Raw genomic sequence first — 16,506 nt, forward strand, 5'->3', positions numbered from 1 at the left:
TCTGTCCGGAGGAAAAGTACACAAATGTACTGTATAGTAAAAAAAAAAAAACATTTGAACCTGCTCTCATTTGGCTAATTGGAACAATAGTGACTGTAGAGCAGAGCAGGAAGCTGTCCTTTGGTGATCGACCACCATGTTGATTGGCTGATTTATGACCTAGCTTTGATTTCCCCCTGATGTGATAAGCCAGAGGCATATTTTCAGTGGTACAAACCACTATACTACCATTAGCTTTACAAACCACCGAACAAACAGTAGGAGAGAAACCCCATTCTGTCTGTTCCCATAAGTCATGGCCTGTCCTACACTACCATCCCAGATAGAGAGGACAACTAGGGACACAGTGGAATTGTTCACTACTTTGCAAAGCCTAAAGGATTCTTTGTCACAAGGGCGTAAATCACATAGTGTTGATTGTTCTGTCAAAGTTAATCTGACAGTTTGGGGAAGCAGTCATTTGTCTAATGACAGAGTTTCTATGACAACAATCGATGCTTGAAGCAACTAGGGGATGGAAAAAGACAGAATCCTATTGAAAATGCAAAACAGTTACTCTGTCTACACGGGAAAAATTAACTTAACACAAAACACATTCACCATGGCTTCACCTACTGTCATAAGTTATGCCTCGGACTGACCACCCTCTCTGACACAAAGTAACAAAATATTTGTGCGATAAGATTATTGAAAGTAACACTTCAACCTCCACTAAGTCTCCACTTAGCTGTAGTATAGCCAAGAAGAATTCTTGAGTTTCACCATCACAATCTCCATTAAAATACGTGCGTACTTTAGAACAACTATTTGAAATATCTGGTGTGAATAGAGTGGGAGATAATGGTTTGATTCTGTGATGCGGATTCTCTTTGAGTCTGTATCTCTATGGGCTTTATAGGTGGTCTGTGTCCTCAGAATCTTCATTCAAAACCTACATTCACGGAACACTGAGTTCAGACTCTCTACATTCCCTTTCAAATTCCACCAAACAAATGGCAGAAGACATTTTTTAACAGATTAAATTGCAGTTGTAGGAGGCGTAGGGGGATGGAGTGGGGTATTGTATAGTCAAACGGCTCACATAATTTCCGTACTCATCAGTAAATGGAAAGTCTCCTCTCTCATTGGACTCTCAAAAACATTGAGTTAAATGCTCTCTCTGCTTCTTTCTGCGCCAAGCGGGTCAAATGTATTTCTGCTCTGTGCTCTGGATATGGCAGAATAGTGGCTAGGGCTTTTAGACCATGGAGCTGATGGAGTGCTGGGAGAGTTTAGTTTCTAGTATCCCTCAAAGATGGCCTTGGACGCCTCCATCATTGAAGTGTCCCATTTGATATAAATTCCTCTCCTCAATGCAGAGCCTCCACCTTGGGCTTACCACTTGTCTCCCAGGAAAATGAGCGGCAGTCAGAGAAAGGGCTGTGTTGTTATGATGTCTGTTGCCCTGGTAATTACATGCACTGTTATACTGCTTAAATGCAATGTTGTCAAATGTTTTTTTGTTATGGGGGGAGCATAATACAGAGGAGTGGACAACAGTGGTTTAGCAAACAGTGGCTTAGCATATTTGTACACAGATACATTTTGTAATACAGTATATCTTAATTTGACTTCAAAAAGCTATTGCCTAATATACCACTGTCACAACTTGTTCCTTTTCAAATTAGAAACATTAGAAATGATCCATTCCTGCTTCATATCAAGGTCTGGTTTAGCTCATACTCAGGAATCCTGGTATTTTGACAGGACATTTCAATTCGACTATGACGAGCCAATGAAAAGACGCGAAAAAAAAAAGAAATGAAAGAAACCTTCACATATCATTCCTAACATGAAATTGTCCCCATTGTCATTACGGACAGAGAGATTAAATTCACCTTGTCAAACGTGAGTATGACAGGTGCCTCAATAGGCTGATGCCAAGCGCCAAGCCAAGAAGATTAGCAGAGTACTGATATCATTATTTCCGCCTATCAGGGATTCAGCAGGGAGGCAACTGTAATTTCTAGGTTTATTAGTCCACACACAGAGGAGAAAATGCCAGCGATAAAGCTCCCAGTGACAGCCAGGACCAAGTGCTGTCACAATGACACTTACCAAATGCCAGCGTCCCTCTGTCCCTTTAATCCGGCCTAATAGAGGTTACAACACAATACAAAGGTCCTCATCAATGATTAAAACAATCCACACATTTTGTATTTTTTTGTTACAAGAGGTTCATATCAGGGAGGTGGTAGTATTGGAGGGTATGAGATGGTGGGTGGAAGGATGCAGCACACACACACACACACACACACACACACACACACACACACACACACACACACACACACACACACACACACACACACACACACACACACACACACACACACACACACACACACACAGCCTGTGCCTCCCCATCACCCTCCCAACCCAGCCACCCTGTAACACAGTACCAGCCCCACAGAGACCCCTGTTCTCCCCTCACTAAGCCCAGATGTGTTTGTCAAGCCTAATAAATATTGAACAGCACTTCCTCTTAATCTCATGAATGTTTGTGCATGTCTTTTGGTTACACTAGCTGTAAACAACGGATGACAATTAAACCCACTAAAAGACTGCTGCTATTGACCTCCATGCATCCCCCATTTCTATGTAGAAGTTTTAAAGAAATGGCAAACCCTAAAGCACATAGGCATTACAGTCTGAACCACAAACACCTGAGTTGTCCTACGGTTAGATTTGTTCTGGAAATCCAGGCTTCGATGGGGATCCTACTGTCTGTACTATGCTTCTCTGTGCTTCTCTGTCCTTAATGAAGATCTCTGTAGCTTTATTTGGCAACGCGTCTCCTGAATTAGGGCTCATTTGTAGACCAAACACCATCTTATTGGTTCAGCTTAATAATCTCTATCCCGGCCTGCGTGAGCATGACCATGACAATAATATGATTTGCAGTGTTTTGTAAGTACTGGTTTAACAGTTTTATATGCAGGCCTGGCGATAACCATCATATTATTAGGGGGGAGGTACATATTAGCATTTTATTTTTATGAAAGACAACACTGTGATTGAGCATATTATAATATTGGTATTAATCGGGATCCCAGGGCATCTAGGGAGGATTAGCTGCTGACATTTCCCTGCAACCCTTCTCTCTACAGGGCCACACTAACAGAGAAGTGTCTGGGAAACGAGTCAGTGTAGAAACAGAGAAATTGTTATGCTAAATGAAAAAAAATGACGATAGTATCTAGTAGTACATTATATATTTTGTCTCCTGCACCTGTGTGTGTTCGTCTGTGTCTGTGTGACAGGCTGGTGGGGAGGGAGGGAGATGGAGGTGGGCGAGTACGCATTGATGCCAGTGCAAAATAATCTACCTGAGTTTGCCTCAACCAGCCGCAATTATCATTAAGCCTCCAATGTAACTAGCAGCTAAAAGCAGCCGTGGACCCACACATAATATTATATTAAATGGGACCAAAATCAATACACAATGCAAATGAAAAGCCGGAGAAGTATCCACTCAGTATGCATATTTCCTGTCAAGTACACTTTCTGACCTGCGGAACGCCGTTCGTGGCGGAACTCAGTACTTTTCTAAATGAAAGCTGATCTCCTGTTATGAGCGCCCACCTCCCTCACGGGCTGTATTCGTGATACAGCATACTGTGTGTATGGTAAAAAAACGCTCCGTTCCATCCCTGAATTAAAAGAGTTTGTCTGTGAACTGAGGAGCATGCACTGCTTATGTCCTTTTTGTATCCAGTAAATGGAAATGTTGATAAATACCTCCTCCCATGAAGCACTTGTTTTGTGGCGTCTGTGTGCTGCAAACGGCAGAAGAGACCTAATTACGAGCAGGATGAGCCGGGGTTATGCGTAGGGGGGTTCAATACTTATTTCCCTCTTGTTCTTTCCATTGTAGCCTATACAGATAATGCTTCTGGGATGTAAACATGTGTGTTTGGGGAGGGGGTAGTGGGGGGCGGTAGACAGTCAAATATTCCAGCCGAGGGAAGGCAGTGAATGCATCTGCTCAATTAGTGCAAACAGATGTGCTTATCATATACCTGTAGCCAGGAGTTCATATCCAATATAGCAAGTTGATTTCACCTACAGTACACAGTTCCCTGGGTAGAATTTGCAATCGTAACTGGTAGGGGGAAGTCTCTGTCTTCCGTTGTGCGCTGAGATCATTCTGGGTATTTGATGGATTTTCTCTATATACTCTTAGCAGGCATTCTCTCTCTGTCACATACTCTCACATAGCTGCACACCTTTCACAAGCATACACTATTCTGGACACAATTTGTTTGGATTTATAAGGCCGTATTTCACAGATATCAGATAGCCATCATAGCCAGCAATAGCATGTATTGCTGTAAATGTGCAGTCAGAAATACCACCATGAACAGACCAAAATAGCAACTACAAAAAACTTGCTCTTGGGATGTTATTTTAATTGCTGAAGAATATCCTTCCACATAACTGAGTCTCATTGCTAACCCCAGTTTAAAGCATGTTTTACAGTCCCAGTGTCAGTTTTGCAGTGTTTATCAGCTCCTCTGTAAAACGAGTTGAAATGAACCTTCCATTGTGTGGCATCTTTATCACACCAGTTCATCATCACAGAGCATTGAAATGAGCTTTATATAATTAGCTGCTAACTGACATGCTCGTAAAACAGGAGTTTACACAAGGACAATATTAGTCACTGACTGATTTGTTCCTTGTTTCTGTTTCTCTTTTCTTCTTCTTATAGCACACCTCAGCGGAGGACATTTGTGAGTTTGGTTTAGGTCAATGGTTATGATAGGAATTCATTATGGAGAAGGTCAGGCCCATACATAAATGTATTACAGCGGCTGGGTCTGGCTGGCTCAGAGGAGGATCTCAGGGTGCTTAAAGGCCTAGCCCTGGGAAGAGGGATGGGTAGACCTCACAGGAGGTTCACAGGAGCTGCCAGCCCGCCCATCAAACCCAGTCAGCCAATCCCTCTCCCCAGCTCCACTCATTATGAGCTGCCCGCCCGCCCGTCAATCCAACCAGCCAGCCAATCCCTCTCCCCAGCTCCACTCATTATGCACACTTCTCCAGACTGGAATGACCAAGCTCCACAGGGAACAGAAGGAAAACAGGGTTTTATATGGTGGGTATCTAAATAATGATGTCAGGCCCATTACAGACCCTGCTATTCCCTTTGGACTGTTGGTTCACGGCCTTGTCAGCCTGTGTGCTGCAGCACTGACTGAGACTCCTCTCTCTCTAATGACCCATGTCAAAGTTTACCCGGCACACGAATAATGACATATAATTCCTGGTCGCCTGGTTGCCGCGGTGACTATTATAATCATATAGGTTATAGGCTGTGTGTTAGTCACTACTGTGTCATAATACACCACAGGCAAATTGACATGCATTTGGTGACAAGGGACATGGTTTGGAAGGAGGAAGATTGGGGGAGGGGCGAGACATGTCCAACCACACAAACTCCCAATGAGGGATGGCTGGACACACCTTGTGAGGAAACGCAGTATCAATGTTCCTAGACAGAGCTCCTTTCTTCACTGAGGTTATTGTCCATTCACACCCTTAAAGAGTCATATCCTGCCTTGCTTGGCTAAAGAACAGTTTGTCTGTATGGGCCCTGCCACTCCCCTCTCATTCATCACAATGGGGGACTTTAAGCTGCCACACTAGCTGTGTAAGACCGCCCTGTAAACAGAGGAGAGGGGACAGACCACCAGCACACTTGGGCCACAGTGCCCCATGATCGGCTCAAAACAAAAGCGCATTGAGTCTCTCCCCGGTTTTGTGCCACGACCCCTAGGTACCAGCACCCACATGGCACTGAGGCTACTTCCTGTACCTCCTGTTTTTCCATATATTTACTACACTCTCCGGACCTGGCAACAACACATCCTTCAAACTCAGAAATGGATGTTTGCTGAATAAGTTAACCTTGTGGACATCAGTGATAAATGGGGGTCTGCTTTTTCCGTACATGTTGGGACAAAGGAACTATTTGTTAGTTATTTTTTTGTCTAGGTTTTGTTGTGTTTCCCCCTTCCTTCCATCTATTTTCCTAACACCCTCAAGGAATCTTTAATTGATTCAACCGCTCCTGTTCCTCCTCCATCCCATCTCCATATCCATCCCAGCCAATGTCTCTCCCCCAGTCTGAGTCTGCCTGGCATGGCCTGTCCAGCTGCAGATTTACTCTTTGTTCGTTGGCGCTAATAGGATTAAAATGGGTTACTAGCTCTATCACCGAGAGCTCCAGACCATCCCTATATTTAAGTATCTCATGGGGGCCGAGACATTGTTGCTCTATCTGTCCCCCCCCCCGCGGCCCTCCTGGCTGGAGCAAACCGCAGGCCTGGTGAGGAGCAGGGTGGGGGCAGCTAGGGGGTCGGCCCCCAGGATTATGTCAGTGCTCATAACAATGTACACAAAGGCCACAGGATCAGTAGAAGCACAAACGGAGAAGTTAAGTCAAATAGGGAGGGCCAGCGGATTCTCTGCTCCAACCCCACTACTGATTAGCCTTTGTGCACTGGGACTCCCCACATTCAGCCTTGCACTGCTGGGTTAAGGATGGACTATGTTTGGAGTCAATGCCAGCATTGGGCTATGTATGTTCCTAAGGTCTTCAGCTGCATTCATTGTCTGTGTAGGATGCAGCATAATTTACATTCTCACTTGAGGCATATGGGATTTTTATTTTTTATTTCACCTTTATTTAACCAGGTAGGCAAGTTGAGAACAAGTTCTCATTTATAATTGCGACCTGGCCAAGATAAAGCAAAGCAGTTCGACACATACAACAACAGAGTTACACATGGAGTAAAACAAACATACAGTCAATAATACAGTAGAAAAATAAGTCTATATACAATGTGAGCAAATGAGGTGAGATAAGGGAGGTAAAGGCAAAAAAAGGCCATGGTGGCGAAGTAAATGGGGTGGGGGCAGCTAGGGGGTCGGCCTCCAGGAAAATCCCAGGATTATGTCAGTGCTCATAACAAGGGTGAAGTAAAACAATAGCAAGTAAAACACTGGAATGGTAGATTTGCAGCGGAAGAATGTGCAAAGAGAAATAGAAATAATGGGGTGCAAAGGAGCAAAATAAGTAAATACAGTAAGGGAAGAGGTAGTTGTTTGGGCTAAATTATAGATGGGCTATGTACAGGTGCAGTAATCTGTGAGCTGCTCTGACAGCTGGTGCTTAAAGCAAGTGAGGGAGATAAGTGTTTCCAGTTTCAGAGATTTTTGTAGTTCGTTCCAGTCATTGGCAGCAGAGAACTGGAAGGAGAGGCGGCCAAAGGAGGAATTGGCTTTGGGGGTGACCAGAGAGTTATACCTGCTGGAGCGCGTGCTATAGGTGGGTGCTGCTATGGTGACCAGCGAGCTGAGATAAGGGGGGACTTTACCTAGCAGGATCTTGTAGATGACCTGGAGCCAGTGGGTTTGGCGAGGGCCAGCCAACGAGAGTGTACAGGTCGCAGTGGTGGGTAGTATATAGGGCTTTGGTGACAAAACGGATGGCACTGTGATAGACTGCATCCAATTTATTGAGTAGGGTATTGGAGGCTATTTTGTAAATGACATCGCCGAAGTCGAGGATCGGTAGGATGGTCAGTTTTGATTGAAAATTATTAAATAATAATCATATTTACTGGCAGGATAAGAGAAAGGCATTCTAGATTTCATAATAACGCAATTAAATTCAAGCCAAGATATTTATTGTGAATGTTGATAATATGGTATATACTGCTGCTCACAGCTCACAATCGTATGTAGCTACATTACTAGAGAGTGCATGAGAACAGAGAGGGATCCATCTATAATAATGTCTGAGCTCATACTCCACTTCAGAATCTCTGATAATGACCATAGCCAATGAAGTTGTGTCCATTAGTCATGCTGAAGTGTCCAGCACTACATTCACACCAACCTGAGACTGAAACCATGGCGTGCACATGCCTCATTTGCATAGTGGTTAAACAAAAGAGAATCAAAAACAGAGAGTCGGGATTAATATTCCTGCCGTCATTAGAACGCCACAGATGCAACCTGGGAGGAGCGTGTGGGTGACCACTACAGTGTGACCCTAGAATGTTGGAAACATGGCCGGCCTTTGATTGATGTTTGTGTTCATTTCAATAGGTACTCAGGAATGGTGCTACTCCTCACCCTAGACACGCACAAACACACCGCTCTCCATAGTGTGGAAATGTTGATGTCGCACTGCCCAGTATGCATGGCGGTGTTGAGCTATGCAAAACGGCCATGGTTACAATTCAGCTGGAGCTAACACACTCTAAAAGGGACTGTCAATCTCCTCCCGTATAGTGTCCACCATGTTGGCATCACTGGCTATGTTGAGGTTCTACAGTCTACAGCAAGCTCTTTTGTAGGCCTGCGGATCAATTTCCCCAACGATTATTATTATTTTCATTTTTTTTTGGAGAACTCAGTTGGGGTCTCAACGTACTGTTGAGAGTCAGACTAGTAGAAACAACAAAATGCAATTTCGAAATTTGGTTGTGCATCAGCAGTTTTTTCCCAATGTCAGTCGCTGACAGTCACTCAATTAGCCAATTAAGTTAGTCTACAGTATATCATTGCTAAGGAAATTCATAGAGGTAAGAATTCATCTGATTGACCAGGAAATGGAGGTATAAAATAATACAATTTTCATGCACTTCCTATTCAGTTCAGTGCACAAGCAGATACTACTCGGCCAGTACAGGCTACCATGCTGTAGTTAAATAACAAGAGATGATTGTCGTGAGAGAGAGAAAAAAAATCATCGAATTGTCTCTCAATTCCACTGTACAGAGGATATGATACTGTGAGGCAATAAAATGGGTACATCCATACGATATCCTGTTAAAGTAGCTTCACAATACATATCGCTGAGTACCTTTAAGAATATTACAGCAAATTAATGATTCTTTCTGTATATATATATATATATCTCTGTTTATTTACTGAGATTAGATCATGAAATTACTCTCAAATTGCTTTTTCGAGAATGCATATATATTTTTTCCCTCCTTCCTCTCCTGTCAGCGTATTCATACATGTTGCTGGAGAAATTCTTATTTTAGCAATCCCCAGATAGGCAGTTGTCATTTCCATAGCTTTAAATAATGTACATCTGGGCAGACCCTGTATTAAAGCCCATGAGCCGGAAGGCACAATTTCTCCATTGCCTACAGTCTGATAATTTTCCAAGCTATTGGCAACATGGGAATTTTGCAGCCTTATCACAGGCTCAGAAAAGTTCACTACCACTAATCGTAACTGGGATCACTCATTCAAGGATTGTATGATCATGTTTTTCCTCGGCAGTGACAGCTGTCTGCACCCGGCATTAGCCATGCAGATGAGTTAGCCTAATAGGTTCATGCAGAACACACAAAAATGTGGTTTAATCCCCCAGATAAATAATCTAACATTTCCAAATTCCTTGATGTGAGAAGAGACATTGCCTGTGACTCAATTAGGTCCAATGCAGATCAAAGAAAATGTACCTAGAGGAACCTATGCCGTGTGTGTGTGTGTGTGTGTGTGTGTGTTTGTGTGTGTGTGTGTGTGTGTGTGTGTGTGTGTGTGTGTGTGAGTGAGTGAGTGAGTGAGAGAGAGACAGTAAGGGACATAGAAGTGTGCCTGCTCTTATAATGCCACAGAAAAACTCAGGGCAGCAATAACATCTACCTGACAGAACCCCAGCAATAACATCCATCTGACAGAACCCCAGCAATAACATCCATCTGACAGAACCCCAGCAATAACATCCACCTGACAGAGCCCCAGCAATAACATCCACCTGACAGAACCCCAGCAATAACATCCACCTGACAGAACCCCAGCAATAACATCCACCTGACAGAACCCCAGCAATAACATCCACCTGACAGAACCCCAGCAATAACATCCACCTGACAGAACCCCAGCAATAACATCCACCTGACAGAACCCCAGCAATAACATCCACCAGACAGAACCCCAGCAATAACATCCACCTGACAGAACCCCAGCAATAACATCCACCTGACAGAACCCCAGCAATAACATCCACCTGACAGAACCCCAGCAATAACATTCACCTGACAGAACCCCAGCAATAACATCCACCTGACAGAACCCCAGCAATAACATCCACCTGACAGAACCCCAGCAATAACATCCACCTGACAGAACCCCAGCAATAACATCCACCTGACAGAACCCCAGCAATAACATCCACCTGACAGAACCCCAGCAATAACATCCACCTGACAGAACCCCAGCAATAACATCCACCTGACAGAACCCCAGCAATAACATCCACCTGACAGAACCCCAGCAATAACATCCACCTGACAGAACCCCAGCAATAACATCCACCTGACAGAACCCCAGCAATAACATCCACCTGACAGAACCCCAGCAATAACATTCACCAGACAGAACCCCAGCAATAACATTCACCAGACAGAACCCCAGCAATAACATCCACCTGACAGAACCCCAGCAATAACATCCACCTGACAGAACCCCAGCAATAACATCCACCTGACAGGACCCCAGCCTGCTTATTTATTACCCTTCCTACCCTACTGCTCACAGAATGTCAACACACACACACAAACACACCCAATCCTGTATAACTAACCTTGTGGGGACACAAAATTCACTCCCATTCAAAATCGTATTTTCCCTAACCCTAACTTTAACCCCAAAACCTAACCTTAACGCTAACCTTAAACCTAACCCTATCTCCAGATCATAACCCTAGCTCCTACCCCTAAACCTAATTAAACCCTAATTCTAACCTGAACCCTAAACCACCTAGAAATAGCATTTGACCTTTTGGGGACTAGCAAAATGTCCCCAGTTGGTCAAATGTTGGGTTCTTTACTATGCTCTCAGAGAGCAGACCCTTCGCTATGAGACTCAAAATTGAGCCCAGGTGCATCCTGTTTCCATTGATCATCCTTGTGATATTTCAACAACTTGATTGGAGTCCACCTGTGGTCAATTCAATTGATTGGACATGACTTGGAAAAGCACACACCTGTTTATATTAGGTCCCACAGTTGCAGTGTGTGTCAGAGCAAAAACTTTAAAATAAAGGAGAGCCGCACACTCTAGGAGCTCAGATGCAAAAATGTAATTACCAACGTTTCGACAGCCAGGCTGTCTTCATCAGGGTTTGGAAAAACAAGCCATGAGGTCGAAGGAATTGCCTGTAGAGCACCGAGACAGGATTGGGTCGAGGCACAGATCTGGGGAAGGGTACCAAAAAAATGGCTGCAGCATTAAAGGACCCCAAGAACAAAGTGGTCTCCAACATTCTTAAATGGTGGAAGTTTGGAAACAAAACTCTTCCTAGAGCTGGCCGCCCGCCAAACTGAGCAATTATGAGAAAATGGCCTTGGTCAGGGAGGTGACCAAGAACCCGATAGTTATTCTGATAGAGCTCTAGAGTTCCTCTGTGGAGATGGGAGAATCTTCCAGAAGGACAACCATCTCTGCAGCACTCCACCAATCAGGAAGCCACTCCTCAGTAAAAGGCACATGACAGCCTGCTTGTAGTTTGCCAAAAGGCACCTAAAGATTCTCAGACCATGAGAAACAAGATTCTCTGGTCTGATGAAACCAAGATTGAACTCTTTGGCCTGAATACCAAGTGTCACGTCTGGAGGAAACCTGACACTATCCCTACGGTGAAGCATGGTGGTGGCAGCATCATGCTGTGGGGATGTTTTTCAGCGGCAGGGACTGGGAGACTAGTCAGGATCGAGGCAAAGAGGAACAGAGCAAAAGTACAGAGAGATCCTTGATGAAAAACTGCTCCAGAGTGCTCAGGACCTCAGACTGGGACGAAGGTTCACCTTCCAACAGGACAACAACCCTAAGCACACAGCCAAGACAACGCAGGAGTGGCTTCGGGAAAGTCTCTGAATGTCCTTGAGTGGCCCAGCCAGAGCCCGGACGTGAACCCGATCAAACATCTTTGGAGAGACTTGAAAATAGCTGTGCAGCAACGCTCCCCATCCAACCAGACAGAGCTTGAGAGGATCTGCAGAGAAGAATGGGAGAAACTCCCTAAATACAGGTGTGCCAAGCTTGTAGCATCATACCCAAGAAAACTTCACTGCCAAACGTGCTTCAACAAAGTACTGAGTAAAGGGCCTGAATACTTTTTATTTTTAAATGTAAACGATCAAACATTTTTTTTAAACTGGTTTTGATTTGTCATTATGGGGTATTGTGTGTAGATTGATGAGGGAAAAAAACAATTTAATCAATTTTAGAATAAGGCTGTAACGTAACAAAATGTAGAAAGAGTCAAGGAGTCTGAATACTTTCTGAAGGCACCGTAAATGCACCCTGATGGAACCTGCAGAGAGCTTGCTACCTAGGACAGTGTGAGCAGCCAGAGTCACAGCAGCAGTGTTTTCAGCCTTTTTGAAACTAATGCATGTGGGAGCAAATATGTGCATGTGTTCAGATTTGGACCTCTCTTATTCAAATATAAATTGAATCGGGACCGCTCGGATCCTGTCCAAATGTAGCCACTAATGTTGGATTCTGTCCTGCATCAGATACCATGATTACTACTAATAACCTCCTGCCATGTTTAGGCCCTATATAGTGGCCATGTTTTATCACGACAATGAAAATCAAGCAGCTTGCTGTATTAATGGCTATGCTGTGTCTGGGTGCAGCTGGTCATTATGGGTCCATGTGGGTGTTATGCTACTCTTACCCACACAGCCTTCTTGTCTATCACTCTGTTATTCTGTAATGTGCCACTCTGACCACAGACACTTTGTTAGAGGACAAAAACATTTCCTTTCTCTAAGCAGGTAGCGGGTAATGAAAGTCACACTCTAAGCATCAACCAAATGGCAATTGAGAGAGGAGAGAAGACTTCAATATAAGCATTGTTTGGGGATGAGAACCGTGGAACACACCAATAACTACTCCCAGTAAGTCTCCCAAAAAACAGAAATCAATGAGGACACAAAACTGAACAATCAGCTGCCCTCAGCTATCAATGTTGGAGTGGAATATGCAAAAATGCCAATTAAATGTGTTAGCATACGCACACTTTTTCATGATATCCAAGCATCTGTGGCATTAGGCATGGTTCTCTTTATGCAAAATGGAGGCAGGGAAATGAATACGCAATCTACCGCTGTGTTTTCATCATTAGTGAGCTACATCTCCAGCTAGGCTGCTCTGAGCTCATGGATGGGAGAGACATTTGTGTGCCCTCGATTGCCAAATTAATTCTTGTCTTGACATCTTAATTCTCAGTTCTTGTGTGTGGTCAAATCAGCCTACTATAGAAAAGCAATCAAGCAATTATTCCTAAATGATATTTGCCCAACACACACTGATTGGTGATTCTTTTCTTATTGGGTACGCTCATTCATTCTGAGCAGCTTGCTTGTTATGCCTCTACCATTACTCCTTCCCCTCTCATCCTACCTCACTCTCTCTTCTTCACACACACTCACTCCCAGCTCCCTCCCTCTCACTCACTCTCTTCTCCCTCATTTTCTCTCTCTCTCTCTCTCCAGATATTCAGCCTATCTGCCGGCACCAGGCCGCTGATGTTGTGAGATGACACACACTACAAACGCCCAATGATCTATGGCATTGTCTATTCCTCCAATTACTATTCACATCTCGGATTAACTTTGATGTGGAACCTAATGAGATAGGGAATTTATCAAGGCAGTGGCTGATAGTGGTCTCATTTATTCCAGCACCTGGAACCGGCGAGTGACAAAAACTAATGAGGAGGAGTCTGCCAGTAAATCCCAGAGAGTTAAGGCAAGGAGAGGAGAGTCTGCCAGTAAACCCCAGAGAGTTAAGGCAAGGAGAGGAGAGTCTGCCAGTAAATCCCAGAGAGTTAAGGCAAGGAGAGGAGTCTCCAGTAGCAGCACATCTTCAGTTCATTTACATTTACATTTAAGTCATTTAGCAGACGCTCTTATCCAGAGCGACTTACAAATTGGTGCATTCACCTTATGACATCCAGTGGAACAGCCACTTTACAATAGTGCATCTAAATCTTTTAAGGGGGGGGGGGGGCAGAAGGATTGCTTTATCCTATCCTAGGTATTCCTTGAAGAGGTGGGGTTTCAGGTGTCTCCGGAAGGTGGTGATTGACTCCGCTGTCCTGGCGTCGTGAGGGAGTTTGTTCCACCATTGGGGTGCCAGAGCAGCGAACAGTTTTGACTGGGCTGAGCGGGAACTGTACTTCCTCAGTGGTAGGGAGGCGAGCAGGCCAGAGGTGGATGAACGCAGTGCCCTTGTTTGGGTGTAGGGCCTGATCAGAGCCTGAAGGTACTGAGGTGCCGTTCCCCTCACAGCTCCGTAGGCAAGCATCATGGTCTTGTAGCGGATGCGAGCTTCAACTGGAAGCCAGTGGAGAGAGCGGAGGAGCGGGGTGACGTGAGAGAACTTGGGAAGGTTGAACACCAGACGGGCTGCGGCGTTCTGGATGAGTTGTAGGGGTTTAATGGCACAGGCAGGGAGCCCAGCCAACAGCGAGTTGCAGTAATCCAGACGGGAGATGACAAGTGCCTGGATTAGGACCTGCGCCGCTTCCTGTGTGAGGCAGGGTCGTACTCTGCGGATGTTGTAGAGCATGAACCTACAGGAACGGGCCACCGCCTTGATGTTAGTTGAGAACGACAGGGTGTTGTCCAGGATCACGCCAAGGTTCTTAGCGCTCTGGGAGGAGGACACAATGGAGTTGTCAACCGTGATGGCGAGATCATGGAACGGGCAGTCCTTCCCCGGGAGGAAGAGCAGCTCCGTCTTGCCGAGGTTCAGCTTGAGGTGGTGATCCGTCATCCACACTGATATGTCTGCCAGACATGCAGAGATGCGATTCGCCACCTGGTCATCAGAAGGGGGAAAGGAGAAGATTAATTGTGTGTCGTCTGCATAGCAATGATAGGAGAGACCATGTGAGGTTATGACAGAGCCAAGTGACTTGGTGTATAGCGAGAATAGGAGAGGGCCTAGAACAGAGCCCTGGGGGACACCAGTGGTGAGAGCGCGTGGTGAGGAGACAGATTCTCGCCACGCCACCTGGTAGGAGCGACCTGTCAGGTAGGACGCAATCCAAGCGTGGGCCGCGCCGGAGATGCCCAACTCGGAGAGGGTGGAGAGGAGGATCTGATGGTTCACAGTATCGAAGGCAGCCGATAGGTCTAGAAGGATGAGAGCAGAGGAGAGAGAGTTAGCTTTAGCAGTGCGGAGCGCCTCCGTGATACAGAGAAGAGCAGTCTCAGTTGAATGACTAGTCTTGAAACCTGACTGATTTGGATCAAGAAGGTCATTCTGAGAGAGATAGCAGGAGAGCTGGCCAAGGACGGCACGTTCAAGAGTTTTGGAGAGAAAAGAAAGAAGGGATACTGGTCTGTAGTTGTTGACATCGGAGGGATCGAGTGTAGGTTTTTTCAGAAGGGGTGCAACTCTCGCTCTCTTGAAGATGGAAGGGACGTAGCCAGCGGTCAAGGATGAGTTGATGAGCGAGGTGAGGTAAGGGAGAAGGTCTCCGGAAATGGTCTGGAGAAGAGAGGAGGGGATAGGGTCAAGCGGGAAGGTTGTTGGGCGGCCGGCCGTCACAAGACGCGAGATTTCATCTGGAGAGAGAGGGGAGAAAGAGGTCAGAGCACAGGGTAGGGCAGTGTGAGCAGAACCAGCGGTGTCGTTTGACTTAGCAAACGAGGATCGGATGTCGTCGACCTTCTTTTCGAAATGGTTGACGAAGTCGTCTGCAGAGAGGGAGGAGGGGGGGGGAGGGGGAGGAGGATTCAGGAGGGAGGAGAAGGTGGCAAAGAGCTTCCTAGGGTTAGAGGCAGATGCTTGGAATTTAGAGTGGTAGAAAGTGGCTTTAGCAGCAGAGACAGAAGAGGAAAATGTAGAGAGGAGGGAGTGAAAGGATGCCAGGTCCGCAGGGAGATGAGTTTTCCTGCATTTCCGCTCGGCTGCCCGGAGCCCTGTTCTGTGAGCTCGCAATGAGTCGTCGAGCCACGGAGCGGGAGGGGAGGACCGAGCCGGCCTGGAGGATAGGGGACATAGAGAGTCAAAGGATGCAGAAAGGGAGGAGAGGAGGGTTGAGGAGGCAGAATCAGGAGATAGGTTGGAGAAGGTTTGGGCAGAGGGAAGAGATGATAGGATGGAAGAGGAGAGAGTAGCGGGGGAGAGAGAGCGAAGGTTGGGACGGCGCGATACCATCCGAGTAGGGGCAGTGTGGGAAGTGTTGGATGAGAGCGAGAGGGAAAAGGATACAAGGTAGTGGTCGGAGACTTGGAGGGGAGTTGCAATGAGGTTAGTGGAAGAACAGCATCTAGTAAAGATGAGGTCAAGCGTATTGCCTGCCTTGTGAGTAGGGGGGGAAGGTGAGAGGGTGAGGTCAAAAGAGGAGAGGAGTGGAAAGAAGGAGGCAGAGAGGAATGAGTCAAAGGTAGACATGGGGAGGTTAAAGTC

Source organism: Salvelinus fontinalis, chromosome 15, assembly GCF_029448725.1.
Source record: "Salvelinus fontinalis isolate EN_2023a chromosome 15, ASM2944872v1, whole genome shotgun sequence".
NCBI lineage: Eukaryota > Metazoa > Chordata > Actinopteri > Salmoniformes > Salmonidae > Salvelinus > Salvelinus fontinalis.